Source organism: Alexandromys fortis, unplaced genomic scaffold (assembly GCF_014885135.2).
Source record: "Alexandromys fortis isolate MF-2015 unplaced genomic scaffold, M_Fortis_MF-2015_v1.1 scaffold_350, whole genome shotgun sequence".
In the NCBI taxonomy this organism is placed as follows: domain Eukaryota; kingdom Metazoa; phylum Chordata; class Mammalia; order Rodentia; family Cricetidae; genus Alexandromys; species Alexandromys fortis.
Window position 1 is genome coordinate 567,314 of NW_026068263.1, and position 23,592 is coordinate 590,905.

At 37.1% G+C, this 23,592-nt stretch overlaps 1 pseudogene; it reads left to right on the forward strand.

The window, feature by feature from the left end:
- The first annotated feature begins 424 nt into the window (after positions 1–424).
- On the forward strand, positions 425–23,592 carry LOC126494474 (vomeronasal type-2 receptor 116-like; annotated as a pseudogene).

The window sequence follows — 23,592 nt, forward strand, 5'->3', positions numbered from 1 at the left end:
ATACTAAACAAGACTTCTTTAAGTCTCTACTAGATTATAAAATGAATAAAATAATGTAAGAAGTCAGAGATAAACCAGAAGAAATGGGTCTAAACACAGTATTGATCTGCTTGAATGGAGGACCAGAGTAAGATCATGTTTAGAAATCTAATACTCGGCTTCTCATTAATAATGATTAGCTTGGAGGAGGAGTGATAAGACTTGTGTAGTATTAGAAATGAGGCACAGAGGTCTGGTTTTCTCTCTGAGTCTTTTGAATAATTAAAATCAGCACTCACACAAACAGAAAGGATTCGTGAATGCATAAGTTGCTTCTCATATGGCCACAGAAATAAAAGCAGGTGATGATAACCAGGTGCCTACTGGATGAGCTGATCTACATGGAAATTCATAATTCAACTGCCCAGGCTTAGAGCAGACAAACATGCTTACTTTGGTTTTGTTCTTCTTGTTCCTGAATATTTTACCTCAGGAGCCTAGTTTCATTCATCCCAGGTGTTTTTGGAGAGTGCAGCAGAATAAAGAGAATTATGACAACATATTGAGATATTACACCTTCTATATTTTCCCAATAAATAGAATAGATGCTATGGAATATTTGGAAGGCCGTTTGCATGAGCAGTAAGTGCCTTTGTATTTTCTATGTAAATATCATCACGGATATTCCATGAGGGCCAAGAGGATGAACATCTGAACAATGCCTTGAATCTTCTGCCCTCTTCTCCCAACCTGCACCCAAATAAAAAACACCACATTCTTTTAGAGACTACATATTATTTTTCTATGTTTAAATTTCCAGAGAATGTTCTATTTTTCTCCCAGACACCCTCCAAATTACCAGACTGGGTGCTGTGTGAAGAAGGACTCTATACTTTTTCCATCACATATAGCCTGCCTCTTCACAGTTTCCACAGCACAGTAGCAGGTGATGCCTCATCAAAGGAATTCCCATTCTATTTCAATTTATGTCATCCTAACTGGGTATAAGTAAATGGCAATGGAGTCTCCTGATGGACATTCCATCAATGTGTGTGTCCTATGCCCAATGCTAGGACAACTAACATTTGTGGTACTTCTAGCTGTGGAGAGCTTTCACAAAGATTTTCAGTTACTCTCTCAGAAGCTCTGCATGTGGTCACACTAAAACTTTTAAAGATGCATCAAGACAGGAAGTAGGAAGTGAGTCCTCTCTGAACTTTCTGTGAGTTCCTGTTCTTGATAGTTCACATATATACATGCACAACCACTGGTCTTTAATTTCAAAGACCATTTCTTCACTGAAACATTAGCGTAAAGAAGGAATGTATAGAACGTAAATGATAGGTTTGCAGTCTTTGAAAAATGAAGCTGACACTAATAATGGTGACTGCTCACTTCTGCTGTCACTTGCTTTAGTGACAGTTGTGCCATTGAGAATTTGCACTACCTGATAACAGGGATAGAGGAGGTACCTACCTGGTTCACCTCTGCTGTTATTTAAGAGGCATGTGTCTTTTCTTTCCATGTCTAAGTTGTTTATTCTCTTACCCTCATATCACATTGACCCTTCTTGTTTTTCTGTAAGTCACTTTATTAATTATTTCTGCCTGTTTTACCAACTTTTGAAATATACATATTTTTATTTTATCAATTGTTAAGAGCTGGTTTCAAACACAGAACTTTCATCCGCTAGGTCACTTTATTGTCTCAAATCATAGATGTTCCTTAATACTTAGATTAAAAGATTTAGTGTTTGAGTTTCCCAAGTTCTAATCTCAGATTCCTGTACTGAAATTTTCAATGTTATATTTTCTGTGTGGTAATAAAGAATATTCTAAATTTTTTATTTCATAAAAATATAGATAAATACCTATTTTCATACATAAAACAACACAGTGGTACAATTTCTAAGTGGTAAAGTGATTGTATTTAACTTGAATGAATTATTCAAAATTATAATGTATGTTTCATATTTAATAGTTAGATTATATACAATGAGTTAGGAAGAAACAGCAATTATTCTTCCCATATAGAGAAACACAGATTGGTATCATTCTCTTCCAACTGACTACTTACCCATTGTTATTACATGAAACTCCATAAATATTTAACATACACTTCACAACTAAGGTCTTCTGTTTTGCAAACATGTAATACTGGAACATACAAATCCCAGTAGGATGTCATTGTTATTGTAATTGGATGGTATAGGAGGGTCTTCTGTTGATGTGTTACTTTCATTGGTTAAATAAAAAAGACTGCCTTGGCCTTTTGATAGGGCAAAAAATTAGGTGGGTAGAGTAGAAAGAACAGAATGCTGGGAAGAAGGCAGTGTGGAAGACGCCATGCCTTTTCTCTCCCAGAAGGATGATGGTTAGACTCATGCAGTTAAGCCACAGTCAAGTGGTGATACAGATTATTAGAAATGGGTTGAATCAACACATAAGAACTAGCCAATAAGAGGTTAGAACTAACGGGTCAGGCAATGCTTAAATGAATACAGTTTCTGTGTAATAATTTCAGGTTAAGCTAGCCAGCAGCTGGGCAGTCGGGAACGGACTGCCGCTTCTTATACAATTGGAAAGATATCTGGAAAGATATTTTCCAGAAGAAAGTTTATGTTGATCAGATACACCCAGAGTGAATATATGGCATACTGGTGTAAACATAAAATAGGTGAATAATATTGGGGAAGAAGTACATGCCCTTAATTTCATCACTCAGGACCTGGAGCAGGTATAGCCCCATACCTTTGAGGAGAGTCTAGTCTACAACAAAGGATCATTCAAAACCATGGAATCCATTCATTATTTATGGCCTAAATGTGCATTAATACTGTCCATACACACAGATGCATACAGACATACATCTTTACAAAATACAACTCTGGTATTTGAATACATTTAAAAATATATCTTAAAAAAGATTTTATGACTGAAAAAGATAAACAAGAAAGAAAAAGAAAAAGATGAAAATGGATAGGATGGGATATGTTAAGTATATTACCCACTGATTATAAATAATTGTAAGCAGAAGAGCCAAATATTACCCATACTACTTTATCTCATCAGACATTTTGACTGCCTTAGCCAATTCAGTTAATTTCACAGAAAATACAGTAAATTCTATGGTTCACACATCATGTGCATTTTTATTGTTCAATCATTTTAAATTAAATCATGACCAGGTTCACTCTGGTCAAAGCCTGTGTCCTTATCTTTACCTTTTGAGCAAGCACTCAAAAACCAGAGGATGACAAGGTTCTCTATGAAAGATGACGATGGCGCAACTTTTTTCATTGGAGATGCACTCTCGTGAAATATTAAAGCTTTTTCAAGCTTCCAGCTTCTTATATCATCTGAACATCACAACACAAAAGATTCATTTCAAACATTGAGTGTGGTTGGGAATACCATTCAATACTCCTTGTATTTATTGCACATGATTTTCTGTAGGTATTTGTCCTATTAATCACAGTATCATTTTACAGAAAACGAAATGAAAACTATCAGTTTGTATTGGCCTTAATTTTTTCCGTGGATGAAGTCAACAGGAACCCTGATCTTTTACCAAATATGACTTTACTATTTGAAATTTTGCCAAGTGGGTGTAAGACTATGCCACAATTTCGCACTTGCATCAAATATTATTACAGTATACGTATTAAAGATACTACTGGTGTGTTTCCTAATTATCACTGTAAAAACTGGGCCACATGTATAGCTATGCTTTCAGGACCAAGCTGGGTAGTATCTTCTATGGATGAAACAGCCATGCAAAGCCTCTATCCTTATCAGGTGAGATTTTGTGTGGTCATGGGTTGGCAAGAAATCTTGTCTCCATTGGTGCCACTCTCAGGGGCTAAGGAAAGGTGTGAGGAGGAGACTGGCCTACACTTATCTCAAACTGTTTAGTACATGGGTACTATTCAGGGGACTTCTGTATTTACCTTTTTGAAATAGAGGTGAGGGATAACAGTCAAGGGTGTGATTTAGAACTCTTGGCAGAAAAGAGGGTATAACAAGTCCTTAGGAGTGCGTGCTACCACATGCTGTTCCGTTTTCTAGTTTTTTCAGCTTACCTATGGACCCTTCCATCCTTCTCTGAGTGATCATGAACAATTTCCTTTTCTGTATCAAATGGCCCCTGAGGACACATCTCTACCTCTGGCCATGGTCTCCCTCATACTTCACTTCAGCTGGAATTGGGTTGGACTGACCATCTCAGACAATGATCAGGGTATCCAAATTCTCTCATATTTGAGAACAGAGATGGAAAAAAATATACTCTGCTTTGCCTTTGTTAACATAATTCCGCTCAACATTCGTTTGTTCATAAGAAGAGCTAAAGAGTATTACAACCAAATCTTGATGTCATCCTCAAATGTTATTATCATTTATGGTGAAACAGATAGTACTCTATATTTCAACTTTAGAATATGGACATCTCAAGGTATACAGAAAATATGGGTCACCACCTCACAGTTCGATGTCACTACAAGTATGAGTGACTTCTTGCCTGAATTGTTCCATGGGACTCTAGCATTTGCACACCACCATGCTGAGATTTCTGGTTTTAGAAATTTTTTCCAGTCAAAGAACCCTCTCAAATACTCAGATGAATACCTGGCAGGGCTGTAATGGATGAATTTTAACTGTGGAATCTCGGCTTCTATGTGTAAGACACTGAGGAACTGCTCATCCAACAGCTCATTGGAATCACAGACATTCGACATGGCTTTTAGTGATGACAGCTATGACATATACAATGCTGTGTATAGTATGGCCCATGCTTTCCATGAGAATCTTCTTCAGCCAGTGGACAATCAGGAAGAACACCTGTCTAACTGCATGAAGGTGATATTTCTATTTGATGATATTCATTGTTTTCTATATCAGTCTTTATTAGAGTCTCAGCTATCCCATTCTAGTGGGTTATGATATATTTCCCAATTTGAAAAGATTTTTGAACATTTTTTCCTCTTAAGTAATTAAATTTAGAGTTTTGGAAAATCTCAAATGCAAACGTTGTGGAGTGGGAGACACAATTTCCCAATGAAAATCAGTGATTCTGTTACAGAGCACTTGACTATCTTCACCCCAGTTTCAATACTGGAAACATGGAGTCTTCTTCATTAATCCTCTCCATGATTAAAATATGAGCTTTTGTTCATTAATTGTCTGATATGTGGTAATCAGTGTAGGGGATATTTTGCACAGGTGTTCTAAATTGAATCTGCCCCAACTCTGGGCTCTGGAAAACTCACTTGTGTGTGAATGGATGGTTCTTTTTGTGTAAGGGTGGATGTTTGTGTGTTTCTCTGTACTTCTGGGTATATCTGTTTAGATGTTAAATATGTGTTCCTATCTATCTGCCAATCTACCTGTGTGTATAAGTGGGAATAAATTGGCCTTTTGTCAATGTCTTTCTCTATGGGTTTGTTTCCGTGTGTCTCTCCCTATGTGTATTTTCAGTGCATGTATCTATATGTTTCCATGTGTACGATTTGTCTGTTTTTGTGGTTGTGCTTGCACTTATGCATATTTGTGTTACTGTGTATGTGCGAGTTTGGTGAATGTGTTGTACATATGTATATATGTGTTTCTGCTCCTCTGTATATGTATCTGTCTTTGCATTTGAGGATAAATTTGTCTCTGTCAATGTCTCCCTGCATGGCTGTTTATATCTGTGTATGTATCCTTGTGCATATTTATCCACAAATTTGTGAGCATGTGTATGGGCCTGTGTATGTTTTTGTGAGTTTCTCTTTCTCTGTGTCTGAGTGCATAAGTCTGTCTCTGTGTGTCTGTGTGTTCATATCCTTTCTTGGCTTCAGGTGTATGTATGTGTATATAGTATGTGCCTGTATTATGTATGTATCTATGTATGAATAGGAGTCTGTGTGTATGTGTTTATGAATATTTAATACTTACAATTGGTGTCGTCATATATGTCTGTGCTTATGTTTGGTAGTTCCTCTGGAAAAAAATGAATTTTTAGGACTGTTATTATATTTCCATTTATCTACTTGCTTTCATTGAGATTCTCACATGGGCACATTCAGGAAAGTTGCATTGAAGATGAAATCAGATTATATTTTCTGACTTCAAGGAAGGGAACATTCACTAAAGAATGCTGACTGTCTTTCAGCTCTACTCCTTACTTAGGAAGACCCACTTTACTAATCCAGTTGGGGACAGAGTGAATATGAACCAGAAAGAAAAACAGCAGCCAGAGTATGACATTTTCCAGATTTGGAATTTCCCAAATGGTCTTGGACTCAAGGTGAAGATAGGAATGTTTAGCCCATATTTTCCACATGATCAACAGCTCCATTTATATGAAGACGTTATAGAGTGAACCACAGGAAGTAGACAGGTAGGTCTGACCCAATGTGCTGACTTATATTACACAGCAGGAACGCTGTCATGTGGGTCCACTTGTGCTTCCATTTAACTTAGTAAAAATAGATTGTCACTTTAGGAGCCATTTTCTAGCCTCCTATAAAATGTTTCTTCTTTTCACTTTTTTGATGTGACATTTTATGAATTGTTTCAGGATTTCATACATGCATACTGTGATTTTTATCATACCATAACATGTTTCAAGGTTTTAAAATAAATAGCAAACTGGTGGTTACCACTATTTAATATTATTTCCTGCAATTCAGAAACATTCTGTTGGTCCCATTTTAATTACTACATAGTGGTTTTCCTCTTTTCGGCTGCACGTCTGACACAGATGCTGAAAGACTGAGACTAATGGTAAGGGAAAAGTAAAATAACATATGCCAATCATTCATTTTTATCATATAATTTGCTTTAAGTATTTTTGCCAACAGGTTCTAAATTGCCAATATCTTTAGCCATGCATTGACATAATATTTTTTTGACCCATTTAGAAGCATTGTGAATTGCAATCTTGTTTTACCTTTCTGCCTTTTGCTTTTCTGTTGGTATGAGTGTTTTTCGCATGTTTCTGTGCAGTACTGGAATGTGTGGTGCATATTCATGTCAGAAAAATGTTTTTGATTTCCATGAAACTGGAAACAACTTGGTTCCACACAGGGTAAACTATAAATGAATCTTCATCTGTTCATGAAGAGCAATTGTTCTTGACAGCTCAGTCATTTCTCTGGCCCTGAAGCTTATACTGTAAAAGAAATTTCTCACTAGAGGAGCATTTCTTGATCCCATGAATTCTTTCATAGTTCACCTAAAACAAACAAGTGTGTATCCAGTTTCCTTATCTCTTTGGGTGGAGGTATTGGTAGTAAAGAAATTTGTTTTTGAAAATTTATAAATAATATATTCTTCTATGGGTTCTATGTATGTTATAGATAAGAATTCTCATGAAGGTGACTTTAAGGTATCTAATTCAAACTCCCAAACTACAAAGTGGCTAGAAATTTAAAGGAGTTAATTTGAAGAGAGGCTCCAAGCTTTATCTGAAGTTAAATCTGTTTGCTCAGGCATGTAATCTACAGTTAATATCCTTTCTCAGAGTGATGAGGAGTCATTCTCAGTGATAAGGGCATTTGATCTGAAGGTTTAACTACTGAACTACATGTCCATTCAGAGAGCAGCAATAATATTTCACATGTGTTGTAAGCTAGCCTCCCTTTAGCCTTGTGAAAACATCCACTGCAGGAATCCAGAGGATTATGTACAATGAAACCAGGGCTATACTCCTAGATATGCAAATTTCAATACACAAACAAGTGAAGAAACTATGAAGACATCCATGCAACATAACTCCAAATATTAGAGTCAGAGGTTTGACAAGAGTGTGTTCAATGAAGTACTGAACAAAGAATTCAAAGATGACATTGAAAGTCAAACAATCTCCAGAACAAAGCAAGGATTTCATGAAAACTTGCATTCAATATGGAACTATGTGAGCAAGTGACAGATACATCCCAAATGTACAAAATAATGAAAAAAATTCAAACTAAAATATGGAAAGGAAAGACAAATGAAATCACTTAAAAATATCAGTGAAAAGTGTCACTAACAGAATACTTCAAGATGACGACAGGGCGGCAAGACTCGAAGACCAGGCTGAAAATAAAGATCTGAAACTATGATGAAGACAAAATAAGAAAAAATAAAAGATGTGTGAGACCAAGAGGATAAAATTAAATGGTCCAATTTTTAACCTATTGCCAGAAGAGAAGGATACACCTTAAGCATCAACAATATATCCAATAATATGTAACAGTGACTTTCCAGAATACAGGGGGACATGTGGCTATCTATAAAAAGGAGGCATTTAAATACCAAACACATTATATCAGAAGAGAACCTTCCCCTGATATAGTTTATTTTGAATTCAAAATATATAGGACAAAGAGAAGAAGTTGAAGGCTTCAGGAAAGAAATCCATTTCATAGTAATTCTCCACCTGGATTACAGTAGATTCCTTAATGAACTCTCTGAAAATTGGACAGTATCAGTGATAGAACTGAAGAAGTTAGATTCATAACTATAGATTCAATATAATCTATAATATAAATAATAATCTATAATGCATATAATATAAATAATCATCTATAATATAAATAATCTGTAGAGTCAATATAAATAATGTATAGTAAATATAGATTCAATACTATACCAAACAAAGTTATCTTTCATAAAAGAAGACTGTGTTGCCTCCTCTTGCTTATCAAGTTGACAGTATTTAGAATTTAATGAAACCCAAATATGCAGAGCAAAACTGAAAGGGATTTTTGCTTAATGTGAAGTGGGATGACCCACTTCTTATCCATCCATATTTTGAAATAGGAAAAAACACCTTAAAAAGTGGAGGGGTGGTGTATGCCTTTAATCACAGAACTCTTGAGGCACAGGCAGGTCAATCTCCGAGTTGGGGGACAACCTGGTCTACACATTGAATTCCAGGATAGCCAGGGTAAAAGATAAACCTTGTAGTTAAAAACAAAACAAAAATAAAGAAAAAAAGAAGTATGACATACAGAAAAAAAGGTAAAGGACTGAAAGAGAGAGAGAAAGAGAGAGAGAGATAGAGAACCTGCTATTAGTTGAGATCTTTTAAGTGTGGAAAGTTTTTTATTTGGATTTTCAGTTGGGAAGACACAACTTTAATCCAGATCATTTCATTTAGGAAAATTCACCTCTTATCTTGGATACACCCTTTACTAGAATCACATACAAGTACATAGAAAAAGAAAACATTTGCTCTTTGTGTGCTTGTTCCCAAGTTCCTTATTTCACTGGCATTAAGGGTATTTCTTTGGGATTCCAGTGTATAATGGAGAACAGCTGGGGCATTAAGCCTCATGGACTGAGAAGCTGTTGGATTCTTAAACTTTCCATTCATATCCAACAATTATTGGGTTATCTAGATCACAAGACATTCTAATAAATTGCATATGTGTATATGTAGAGGAGAGAGCCAGAGACAGAGACAGAGAGACAGTTCTGTTCTGTAAGTTTGTTACTCCTAAGAACCCTAACTAATACAGAGATAGAACAAAATTTAATGATGAACATAAATTATTGGAATTCACAACCATTCTCACACTATTATGGAATTCATATGAAGAGCAATATTAATTAGCTAAAAATTTTCAAAACCAATTTATTGTTATCTTCCCATTCTCTAGTCAAAATACACAAACATCAAGATTGGCTATAAAACCAGCAGTCATTTTTACTTCCAAAACCAAACCTCACTTACAAACATGAAGAGAATACTTCTATAAATATGGGGTGGGAGAAATTTGAGGAAATGTAACATAATAAAAAATAAGAGACTAAACATTTTGATGGACATAGATGTAAAAATTCTCAACTAAACCAGAGTAAAAATCTCAACAACAGGCCTTTCCATCACTCTCCCAAAAAGGCAGTTTCTGTCTCTCCCTTCTACCCACTTCTTCCCCCCTCTCTTCCTCTCTCTCTGTTCTTTTCCCTTTTGTGCTTTTCCCTTCCATAATCCACTAAATAAATATCAAACCTTATTCTGCAAAAAAAAATGAAACAAAAAAAAACACAAAATCTCAACAACACAAGAGAAATATCTGCTCCTTTGGTAAAGATGACTGCATTTCAGAGATACAAGTTTGGTTCAACATATGCAGGTCAGTTATGTAAATGTGGCAGATAAATAGACTCATGGATAGAACTAGAGGATCATCCAAATATGTGCAGAAGGTGAGGATAACAATCTCAGCATTCATTCAAAGTTAAAATTAAAAAAAAAGCACAAAAGAAAGATCACATCTTGACAAAATCAGTTTTTCTTTTAATTAATATTTTCAAGCCTGATAACTTTAAAAATGTTTTCTGTGGCAAAGCATTTGACAACATTGTCCTACAAGAAGAGAAACTCAAGAATTTCCATTAAAATCCTAAGTGAGGTCAGTTGTATGTTGAGGTACTTATCTTAATCTAAATTCTTGGGAAGCAGAGACATTCAAAGCCCTGTCTTTTTATGGCAAGTCTGGCCTATATAACAAGTCCAAACCAGCTAAAGATGCATATAGAGACCACACTTCAAAATACATGGGCAAAAAGTGGACTAGTACATACATGTACTCCACAGCCATTCAAAATAGTCCTTAATATCTTAGCAAGTATAAAAGGAAATTGCAACCATAAAAAAACAGAAAAGAAGGGAAGAAATATGTCCTCTGATAGCATACATGTTTAACTTCAGCATTCAGGAGGCAGAAGAGGCATATCCTTGTGGGATCTAAGTCAGCCTAGTCTATAGAAGGAGTGAGGTCTACCACCACTACACGGTGAAACCCTCATTCAAGGAAGCAGAAAACAAAGGAATGTTTGTCCCTAATTATATTGTGGAGAATATGAAAGAGCCTGTGCATAGGAGACACTGCAGTTTCAATAGTAAACTCAGCACTAAACAGAGCATGCAATGTGAAGCTGCAGTATTAGCAGCTTTCCAAAGCAGCATAAAGAACCCTATCACCAGGTTTTTGATGATTTGAAGATATTTTAAACTTTAAGAAATCATTCAATTAACCTCAAGTTATTTAACTTTTATCCAGGTTCTGCAGTAACTGCAGCATTTGTCAAGCACTTTATTCTCACAAAACATTCCACCTTCCAGCTCAGTGCACATCAACTCAGCACTTCATCACTAGAAATGCACCAGGCTCTACCTATTCATCTTTCTTTTTACACTATGTAATGCTTTGCAGAGTGATTTTAGTGGAGTTCATGTGTGCTATCTCAGATTTGAGGAGTATTTCCCTGTTTTAGATTTCTCCATTAGTCCTAGTTATGCTATTGTTGTGATTAAACAGACCATAAGCAAAGTGAGAAGGGAGGGCTGGTTTGACTCGTGGATTATAGTTGAAAAAAGACAAGGCAAGAATCTGAATACTGTAACTAAAGTACAGATCCTGAAAAAAACGCTGTTTACTGGCTTCTTCTACTTGATTTCTCATACAGCCTGCCTAGGGGACAGCATTGCCCACAGTAGACTGGGCACATCTACATCAAATACCAATGAATAAAATGTTTTGAAGTTATAATGACAGGTTAATCCAATGAAAGAATCTTTTGGTTATGCTTCCCTCTAACTCTTTAATGTACTTTGTGTCAAATTGCAAAAATTAAGTAGAAAAACCTCTTCGCATGCTCTGTCATGTTTATTTATCCAGAGTGAACAACTCATTCTTCTTCCTAAATTTCCAGCAATGTGATGCTATCAATTTTATATTAAATTGTTTCTACACATTCACATAAATTGGCATTCTATAATATGCTAAGTGAAATATGGTCACTCTTTGGTGTATATAAAATAAATTTATTGATATTTTATTGAGGTAAGTTAAAGTAGTTATGGAATGAATAGGCAGATCTCCTGATATCATCATGTGTCTAATTTTCCTCAGATGCCACCCTCTGTGTGCAGTGCTGATTGTGGTCCTGGATTCAGAAAGTTCAGGCAGGAGGGAATGGCAGCCTGCTGTTTTGACTGTAGTCCCTGCCCAGAAAATGAAATTTCTAATGAGACAAGTGAGTATTTACTGTGGAAATAAACCCTTCACATTTATCATGCTCTCTAACATACAGAGGGATGATCAAAGGGTCTAAAATCTGCTGCACAGATTGACTATATCCCTTTCTTAAGTTAGATTTAATGGAATGTGATTATAGGCACCATGTACATAGAAGAATCAATGAAGATCAGAATAGGACATCAGATCCACTGAACTCTGGTGTGTGAGGTCCTTCTATCAGTCTCTCACTACAGAACTCTGTTATGTGGATGTTAGGAACCATTTAGAAGTTATTTGTATAGTTAATGAAAAGAGGAATAATTATTTGTACAGTTAAATCAAAAACAGTTAAATATAAAACAGAAAATTTTAAGCAATATCCAGAGACCCCCTTTTCAAAGGATCAATGTGATTTAAACTCTAGGGAATATTGATAAGTACTGACACACAATATAGAACATATGAGGAGTCCTGCATTCAATATTTTTATTTACAAAACTCACTTAATAATGTCACAAATATCATATTTAAACAGATTGGTATGAAAATACCTTAGTCACAGTTATCTGAATGATGTTGTCACCTACAAGCTCTTCTCAGTCAAATGATTATTTGTTTAGTGTTGGGTATATACAGATGACAGACATATTGTGCTTCTCTATGGTTTTCACCCCATGTAATAAAATAAAAGTCTTTAAATCATATTAATGGCCAATAATATGGCAAAGTAATTAAATCCCTTGCTACTACAGCTAATGAGTTCATCCTCAGGACCCATGTAATAAATAGAGGTAATGAACTCCTAGAAATTATCTTCTATCTGTTGGGGGAGGTTGCATGTTCATCCAACTGCCCAGACTCGAAATGATCACACAGATACTGTATTCATTAAATCACTATTTGGCCCATTATGTTTAGCTTCTTTTTGGCTGACTCTTACATAATAATACAATAGAATCAAAACCCAGTGCCATTGTCCTTGGCTTTTCAGTCAGCCCTCAATGTCAGCCACGTTCAGAGAGTCTGGTTTGATCACATGCTCCACCAGTTCCAGTCCAGCTGGCCTTGGTGGGCTCCCATTAGATTAGCCCCATCTCAGTGAGTGGGCACACCCCTCACGTCCTGACTTCCTTGCTCATGTTCTCCCTCATTCTGCTCCTCATTTAGACCTTGCGAGTTCAGTCCAGTGCTCTAATGTGGGTCTCTGTCTCTCCATCCATCGCCAGATGAATGTTCTATAGTGATATGGGTAGGGCCAGTTCAGGCACCCTATCCTCAGATGCACAAGAAACAAGCTGGGGACATCGCCTTGGACACCTGGGAACCAATCTAAAGTCAAATCTCTTGCCAATCCTAAAATAGCTCCCTTAATTAAGATATCTACTTCCCTGCTCCCATATCCACCCTTCCTCCATCCCAACCATCCCATTCCCACAAGCTCTTCCCATCCTCCCCTTCTCACTTCTCCCCATCTCCCCTTAGACCCACCCCACCACCACCACCAAGCTTCCAATTTTTCCCTGGCAATCTTGTCTACTTCCAATATCCAGGAGGATAACTGTATGCTTTTCTTTGGGTTCACCTTCTTATTTAGCTTCTCTGGGATCATGAATTATAGGCTCAATGTCATTTAATTATTACTAGAATCCACTTATGAGTTAGTACATACCATATTCATCCTTTTGGGTCTGGGTCACCTCACTCAGTATAGTGTTTTCTATTTCCATCCATTTGTATGCAAAATTCAAGATGTCATTGCTTTTTACTGCTGAGTAGTACTCTAATGCGTATATATTTCATGCTTTCTTTATCAATTCTTCCATTGAGGGGCATCTAGGTTGTTTCCAGGTTCTGGCTATTACAAATAATGCTGCTATGAACATAGTTGAACAAATGCTTTTGTAGTATGGTAGGGCATCTCTTGGATATATTCCCAAAAATGGAATTGCTGGGTCCTGGGGTAGGTTGACTCCCAGTTTCCTGAGAAACCACCACACTGATTTCCAATGTGGTTGCACAAGCTTGCATTCCCACCAGCAATGGATGAGTGTTCCCCTTACTCCACATTCTCTCCAGCAAAGAATATCATTGGTGTTTTTGATTTTAGTCATTCTGAAAGGTGTATGATGATATCTCAAAGTTGTTTTGATTTGCATTTCCCTGATTGCTAAGGAGGTTGAGCATGACCTTAGTGTCTTTTGGCCATTTGAACTTCTTCTATTGAGAATTCTCTATTCAGTTCAGTTCCCCATTTTTTAATTGGGTAAATTAGCATTTTAAAGTCTAGTTTCTTGAGTTCTATATATATTTTGGAGATCAGACATTTGTCTATTGTGGGTTTGCTGAAGATGTTCTCCCAATCAGTAGGTTGCTTTTTGTCTTAATGACAGTGTCCTTTGCTTTACAGAAAATTCTCAGTTTCAGGAGGTCCCATTTATTCATTGTTGCTCTTATTGTCAGTGCTACAGGGGTTCTACATAGGAAGTGGTCTCCTGTGTCCATGTGTTGTAGAGTACTTCCCACTTTCTCTTCTAACAGGTTCAGTGTGGTCAGATTAATATTGAGGTCTTTAATCCATTTGGACTTGAGTTTTGTGCATGGTGATAGATATGGATCTATTTTCATTCTTCTATAGGTTGAATTCAGTTATGCCAGCACCATTTGTTAAAGATGCTTTCTTTCTTCCATTGTATACTTTTGGCTCCTTGTCAAAAATCAGGTGTTCATAGGTTTGTGGATTAATATCTGGGTCTTTGATTCAATTCCATTGGTCAATATCTCTGTTTTTGTTCCAATACCAAGCAGTTTTCATTACTGTAGCTCTGTAATAGAGTTTGAAGTCAGGGATGGTAATGCCTTCGGAAGTACTTTTATTGTATAGGATTGTTTTGACTATTTTGGGTTTTTTGTTTTTCCATATAAAGTTGATTATTGTACTCTCAAGGTCTGTACAGAATTTTGTTGGGATTTTGATGGGGGTTGCATTGAATCTTTAGATTGTTTTTGGGAGAATTTCCATTTTTACTATGTTGATCCTCCCAATCCAAGAGCATGGGAGATCCTTCCATTTTCTGGTATCCTCTTCAATTTCTTTCTTCAAAGACTTAAAGTTCTTGTCAAACAGTTCTTTCACTTCCTTGGTTAGAGTTACTCCAAGGTACTTTATGCTATTTGTGGCTATATTGAAAGGTGATGTTTCTCTGATTCCCCTGTTTCTTTGTTCTTTGTGTATAGGAGGGCAACTGATTTTCTGGAGTTGATCTTGTATCCTGCCACATTACTAATGATGTTTATCAGCTGTAGGAGTTCTTTGGTAGAGTTTTTGGGGTCCTTTATGTACACTATCACATCATCTGCAAATAACAAAAGTTTGACTTCTTCCTTTCCAATTCAAATCCCCTTGATCTCCTTATGCTGTATTATTGCTATTGCTAGAACTTCAAGCACTATATTGAAGAGGTATTGAGAAAGTGGACAGCCTTGTCTTGTTCCTGATTTTGGTGGGATGTCTTTGAGTTTCTCTCCTTTTAATTTAAGGTTAGCTGTTGGCTTGCTGTATATTGCTTTGAATATATTTAGGAATGAACCTGGTATCCCTAATCTCTCCAAGGCCTTTTTCATAAAGGGGTGTTGAATTTTGTCAAATGCATTTTCATCATATCATGAAATTTTCCCCCAACCCTTTACTCTGTGGTGATAACTGTCTTTGAGTTTGAGGTGTGTTTGTTGTATAGAGTACATGGACAGATTCTTTTTTGTATCCAATCTGTTAACTTGTTTCCTTTTAAATGTGAGTTGAGTCAATTTATATTAAGGGAAATTAATGACCAGTGATTGCTATCTTCTTTAATTTAGTTTTCATTATTGGTGATGTTAATTTGTGTGTTTTTCCCTACTTTGGGATTTTTGGCTGTTAGATCATCAATTGTTGGCTTCTTTCTTTCTTTTTTTTTTATGATGTAGCCAACTTCCTTGGGTTGTAGTTTTTCTTCTGGCACTTTGTGTAGGGCTGGTTCTGTGGCTAGGTATTGGTAATATCTAGATTTCTCATGGAATATCTTGTTTTGTCCTTCTATGGTGATTGAAAGTTTTTCTGGGTATAGTAGTCTGGGCTGGAAGCCATGGTCTCTTAATGTCTGCATAATGCTTGGTCATGACCTTCTGGCTTTCATTGCCTCCCATGAGAAGTCAGGTGTGATTTTGAAAGGTCTGTCTTTATATTTTTCTTGGCCCTTTTCATTTGCAACTCTTAATATTCTTTCTTTATTCTGTATGTTTAGTGGTCTGATTATTATGTGCCAAGGGGATTTTTTTTGATACAGTCTATTTGGTTTTCTGTACATATTTTGCATCTTCATAGGCATATCTTTCTTAGGTTGGGGAACTTTTCTTCCATGATATTGTTAAATATATTTTCTCTGCTCTTCAGTTGAACTTCTTCTTCTTCTATACCTATTATTCTTAGGTTTGGTGTTTTCATGGTGTCCCATATTTCCTGGACAATATGGGTTAAGATATAGATAGATGATAGATAGATAGATAGATAGATAGATAGATAGATAGATAGATAGATAGATAGATAGATTTAATGTTTTCTTTGACTGATGAGTCTATTTCCTCTATTGTAATTTTCAGAGCTTGAGATTCTCTCTTCCATTTCTTGTATTCTGCTGTTTATGCTTACATTTGTGGTTTCTGATCATTTTCTCATGATTTTTGTTTCTATGAATCCCCTGGCTTTTGTTTTTTTAATTGTATATATTTCAGTTTTTAAGGCTTGAATAGTTTCTTACATATGTTTGATTGCTGTTTCTTGGTTTTCTTGAGGGATTTGCTAATGTCTTCTAAATTTTTGTCTTTCTTTTCCTCCATTTTTTGAGGGAATATCTCATTTCCTCTTTAAGAGTCTCCTAAACATTCTCCTGAAGTTATTTTTAGGTCCTTTTCTTCTGCTTCATCTTTATTTGGTAGATCAAGTCTTGCTGTTGAAGTGTCTCTAGATTTTACTGGTGTTGTATTTTTCTTTGTGGTGTTGAATGTGTTCTTACCTTGTCTACTCACCTTTTATTCTAAATGGTATGGTTTGGGCTGTCTGTGACTCCGGTCATTAATCTAGGTGCCAGTGGATCCAAGGCTCAGATGTTTGTTCCTTGTGAGACAGTCAGTACCATGGATCTAGCTACCCCATTGGTCACTCAGTGTTCATGGAGGTCACTAGGGCTTATTGGGTTTGCCCCTCTCCCATGGATTTTGCTGTCTCAGGCTTGCTCTGACTTAAGCTGAAAACTCATACCTGTTCCTGTAAATGTTCATAGTCTGGATCTGCTTCTGCAAAGGACACTGCCTAGGGGTTGGTCCTGCAAAGGTCTCTGGCTTCTATCTACCCCTTCAGAGATCCCAGACTTGGGTGTGCCTGGACCCACAGAGAACCTAGCTCAGGCCTACTCCTTCAGAGGTCCCAGACTCACATCCAGACCTGCAGGGGTTCTGGGTCATGTCTACTCACTGGAAGGTCTCAGATTCGTGCCCAGATCTGCAGTGGTCTCTAGCACTGGCCCACTCACTCAGTGGTTGCTCCCCTGTACCTGATCCTCTGGAGTTTGCTGTCTCAGCTCTGCTCAGACCCAGGTTGTTGTCTCGTTCTTGCTTCTGTAAATGTCCCGGTCCAGATCAATTCCTCTTCCAAGGATGGGACACCATAAACTAATAGAACTACTTAGTTCTATTCCTGAATTCTTTTTTTAGTTTTCCAAACTTTTTTAATTTTTTTTATTAAAAATTTCCACCTCCTCTCTGCCTCCCTTTTCTCTCCCCCTACCCCCACTCCCCACGCCTCTCCCCCTCCCTGTCCAGTCCAAAAAGCAGTCAGGGTTCCCTGCCCTGTGGGCAGTCCAAGGTCTTCCCCCTCCATCCACGTCTAAGAAGGTGAGCATCCAAACCGGCTAGGCTCCCACAAAGCCAGTACATGCAGTAGGATCAAAACTCAGTGCCATTGTCCTTGGCTTCTCAGCAGCCCTCATTGTCCACCATATTCACAGAGTCTGGTTTTATCCCATGCATTTTCAGTCCCAGTTCAGCTGGCTTTGGTGATTTCCCAATAGATCAGCCCCACCGTCTCAGTGGGTGGGTGCCCCCCTCGCGGTCTTGACTTCCCTTTTCATGTTCTCCCTCCTTCTGTTCCTCATTTGGACATTGGGAGCTCAATCCTAAAAATTTTTTATTTATTTATTTATTTATTTATTTATTTATTTATTTATTTATTAAAGTTTTTTTTAAATATAATTTTTTTATTGAAAAAAAAAGATTTCCGCCTCCTCCCCGCCTCCCATTTCCCTCCCCGTCTCCCTTTTCCCCCCTCCTCCCTCTCCTCTCCCCCTCCCTCTCCAGTCTGAGGGGCAGTCAGGGTTCCCTGCCCTGTGGAAAGTCCAAAGTCCTCCCCGCTCCATCTTGGTCTAGGAAGGTGGACATCCACACATCTCTCTTTTGCTAGTTCTACTCCCTGTATGCAGCTTTCCATGGCATATATCTCATAGCTTGGGAATCTCAACATCCTATCATCTCAAAATACAAATGTGGCTCATCTTCATATTTGCATTATATGAACTCTCACAGGATCTTCACTGAGTTTCTGACTCTAGGAAGTTCTTCATCAAAAAAGGAGTCACATGCAAACAGTAACTTTTTTTTACTGTGTAACATGTTGTGGTTTCCCAGCTTGCCAAAGCTCTCAGTTCATCATCTCCCTGCAGTAGGATCTTCACCACAGCACCAGGTTTCCCAAACTCTTTATGCTATGAACTTTCCTCTTAGTTTATACTTTCCTACTGTCCCATTAGTTTGGGTATGTTGTGGATTCATTTAATTGAATGCTAGGATGTCTTTAATTTCTTTCTATATTTTTTCCTTTACCCAGTTCAGCTGTGAGCATTTCCATGAGTTTGTACACTTTTTGGTTTGTGTTGCTGCTGAACTCTAACTTTAACCCATACTGGTTCCATGTAATACAAGGAGTTATTCAAATATCTTTGTATCTGGTGAAATTTTATTTATGACCAAGTGTGTGTCAATTTTAGACAAAGTTCCATGAGGTGCTGAAAGAAAGTACGTTCTTTCGTGTTTTGGTAAAAATATTTCATAGTAGTCTCATAAGTCCATTTGAGTCTGATGTGTGATTTAAGCTTTAGTAATGTTTCTTTTAAAATGTTGGCGCTCTTGTATTTAGGTAATAGATATTCAAAATTAAGTCTTCATCTTGATGGATTTTCCTGTGATGAATATAAATGTTCTTCTCCATATCTTTTCAGTAATTTTACTTTGAAGTTTATTTTTTTAGATATTAGGGTAGTTACACCAGCTTATATCTTAGATTCATTTGATTGGAAATTTTGTTCCCAATCTTTTACTCTGAAGTAATGTCTGTCTATGAGGTTTGAGGTGTGTTTCTTGTAACCCACAGAAGGATAGATCCTGGTTTCATATCCATTCTGTTAGTCTATCTCTTTTTATTGGCAAATTGAGTCCATTGATACTATGAAATGTTAATGATCAGAAATTACTAATTCTTGGCAGTTTTTTGGCCTTGGTGGTTTTAGTGTTTGAGTTTCCCTTCTTTGGGGTTTTGCTGTTGTGAGTTATCTATTGTCTGTGTTTACATAGATTTAGCAAACTTCCATGAGTTGGAGGGGTTTTTTGTTTGTTTGTTTGTTTGTTTGTTTGTTTGTTTGGTTTGGTTTTTCGAGACAAGGTTTCTCTGTGGTTTTGGAGCCTGTCCTAGAACTAGCTCTTGTTGACCAGGCTGGTCTCAAACTCACAGAGATCTGTCTGCCTCTGTCTCCCGAGTGCTGTGATTAAATGTGTGCACCACCACCGCCCAACTGGGTTGGAGTTTTTATTATAGCACTTCTGTAGAGCTGGGTTTCTGGATAGGTATTGTTTAAATCTGGTTTTGTCTTGAAATACATTGCTTTTCTTGTCTATTGTTATGAAGTGTTTTTCTGGGCATAGTATTATGAGATTGCATCTGTGGTCCCTTATTGTCTGTAAAACATCAGTCCAGGACTTTCTAGCTTGTAGGGTCTCCTTTAAGAAGACAGGTGTTATTCTGATAGATCTGCTTTTATATGTTTATTGGCCTTATTCATCTGCAGCTCTTAAAGTTCTTTCTTCATGGTTGTAGGATAAAGAGGCAGCTCAGCTTTATCTCCATAACCACATTTTCCTTTTTTAAATAAAATTATTTAAGTCAGAAAAAAATCTTTTTTCATTCTGTTGGCTTAGTGTTTGATTATTATGGGGTGAGAGGACTGTTTTTTGGTCTAGCCAATTTGGTATTATGTAAGCTTCTTGTACCTTCATACACATGTCCTTCTTTAGGTTGGGATTTTTTTTTTGATTTTGTTAAATATATTTTCTATGTATCTGAGCTGAGATTCTTCTCCTTCTACCCTGATTACCCTTAGGGTTGGTCTTTGCATGGTGCCACAGATATTTTGGATATATTATGCTTGGAATTGATTGGATTTAACATTTCCTTTGACTTATGAATTTATTTCCTCTGTTGTATCTTTAACATCTATGATTGTCTCTTTTGTCTCTTGTATTCTGTCCATAATGTTTGAATCAGTAGTTCCTGTTCACTTAGCCATATTTTTCATTTACTAAATTCCATCAGTTTATGTTTTGCTTATTATTTCTATTTCAATTTTCAAGTCTTGAAGTGTTTCCTTTGCCTATTTGACTGTTTGTTCTTGGCTTTCTTTGTTTCTTTAACGGATTTATTGATTTCTTCCAATACTTTTTTGTCCTTTTTTTTTTTTGATTTCTTAAGGGAATTTTTCATTTCCTCTTTCAGAGCAACTACCATTTTCCTAAAGTTATTATTAAGACTGTTTTCTTGTGTTTCAGCTGTATTAGATCTTACTGTTGAAGGATCACTATCAGCCCCATATTGCTTTTACACTTGTTGAATGTATTCTTGTGCTGGCATTTACTCATTTGTTCTTCCAACAGGTGTGGGTCATGGCAGTGCCTAAGTAGTCTGTTCTTCCATCTAGTATGGCTTGTGTCTGTACATGATCTTTCAACTGCTGAGTTTGCACTTGTACCTATGTAGTCTTCTAAGGTTAACAGGGATTACTGGCCATGGAGAGGATATTCAGGTGCCTGCTTGCTGTCTGTGACTGGGCCAGGACTGCAGAGGAATGGACTGTTTCTTCCCAGAATTATCCTGTTCACATTGACCTGCCTCTACTTCCTGTCTGGTTGTCTTACCTATACTTCCTGCCTGGCTACTGGCCAATCAGCATTTATTTAAAATATAATTGGCAGATACAGACCATTGTTTCATACCAAGAGTGGGGACGCAGCCTGGAGGCAGGTCTCTCAACTGCTTGCCACTCATGGGAACTGCCATGTTGCTGCTTGTTATGAACAATACTGAGGAGTAGAGCATCCTTACTATCAGATGATGACACAGCTAAGGACATACACTTATTTAATTTATTTCATTATGTTTGCATTTTCCAACATCAAAATTATATTTACATAACCTTCCTTTCTCATTTTCCCCTCCTACTTACCCCATATAAACCCAACTGACCTCATTTTCACCATCTCTTTTGAGACTTTACATGTAAACACATACAAATTAGTGATTCTGACAGGACTGTAGTCATCCCATGCATATTAAATATATCTCTAAAACACTCTGTCCTTCTCTCACATTCCATTTGCCTTGCTAAAAACCATTAGATTACTATGGTAGCTTGAATAAAATTTGCCCCCATGACATCATGAGGAGTGAATCTATTAGGATATTTGGTCTTTTTGGAGAAGATATGGTCGTGTTGGATGAAGTGTTTCACTGTGGCAGCAGAGTTTAAGGGTTCATACATGCTCAAGAAACACACAGTGAGTCTGTTTACTTCTTATTGCCAATGGATAAAAACAGAATTCAAAGACCCTTCTACAATTGCAGGTCAATCTGCATACAACGATATCCCAAAATGATGATAATGGACTAAACTTCTGACTATATATATATATATAAGACACCCAATTAAATGTTTTTCTTTAAAAGAGTTGCCATGGTCATCATTTCTCTTCAAAGCAATATAAAACCTAAGACAATTACATTCCCAAAGCTAGCCACCAAGATCTTTTGCCTTAATCACCCACTTCCTCCACCTGAAATTGACTATCATTGTCCAGATATCAAAAGTGAGGTCAAACTAGCAAAAATCCCTCGTGACTGTCCTAATTATCCTGATAATCCAATCTAACACTTAATCCTAAAATGGGATAACCCTTTTACCTTTATAAATTGCCATTTTCCCACAGGTGATACCTATTTCTACTGTATCAGAGAAGGCTTTGTCTTCTTGGCCCAAATATCCACTCCTTTACCCTTTGTTCTGTTCTCTTCTCCCTCATTCCCTATCTCCTGTCTTTCTACTAAAAAATCTTTTTTATAATGTGACAAATGATGACATTAACACACATTTAATAGACAAAGTAGTAATTGTTTAGATTCATTCCATTAAAAATAATGAATGAGTATTGTGAAATGGAAGTATTGCTTTGCAGCATTATCTTTTAATGTCATCCTCAGCACAAGTGCAGATATTGCAATGCTAATTTCAACACTCGTAAATGAAATGTCTTGTCAAGAAAAATGCTCAAGATTCACTAATCTTAGTTTTTTTTCTCCATCAGATGTGGATCAGTGTGTAAAGTGTCCAGAGGACCAGTATGCCAATGCAGAACAAATCCATTGCATTGACAAAACTGTGAGTTTTCTGACCTATGAAGACCCCTTGGGGATGGCTCTGACCTTAATGGCCTTGTGCTTCACTGCGTTCACATCTGTGGTTCTTGGAATCTTCATAAAGCACCATGACACTCCACTTGTGAAGGCCAATAACCGGAATCTCAGCTACACCTTGCTCGTCTCACTCATCTGTTGTTTCCTGTGTTCCTTGCTCTTTATTGGTCATCCCAATACAGCTAAGTGCATCCTGCAGCAAATCACATTTGGAGTGGTATTCAGTGTGGCTGTTTCTACTGTGTTGGCCAAAACAGTGACTGTGCTTCTGGCTTTCAAAGTCACAACCCCTGGAAGAAGGATGAGGTACTACCTGATTCCAAGGGCATCCAGTTTCATCATTGTCATCTGCACCCTCATCCAAATCATTCTCTGTGCAATTTGGCTGGGAGTTTCTCCTCCGTTTATTGAAATTGATGCCAAGAGTGAACAAAGCCACATCATCATTGTATGTAGCAAGGGCTCAATGATTGCATTTCATTGTGTCTTGGGATACCATGGCACCCTTGCATTAGGGAGCTTCATTGTGGCTTTCTTGGCCAGGAATCTCCCTGACACATTCAATGAAGCCAAGTTGCTGACATTCAGCATGCTGGTGTTCTGTAGTGTCTGGGTCACCTTTCTTCCTGCATACCATAGCACCAAGGGCAAGGTCATGGTGGCTGTGGAGGTCTTCTCCATCCTGGCCTCCAGTGCAGGCTTGCTGGGGTGTATCTTTATCCCCAAGTGCTATATAATTTTGTTAAGACCAGAAAGAAATTCTCTTAAAAAGTTAAAGGAGAAAGCATCTTTCTGA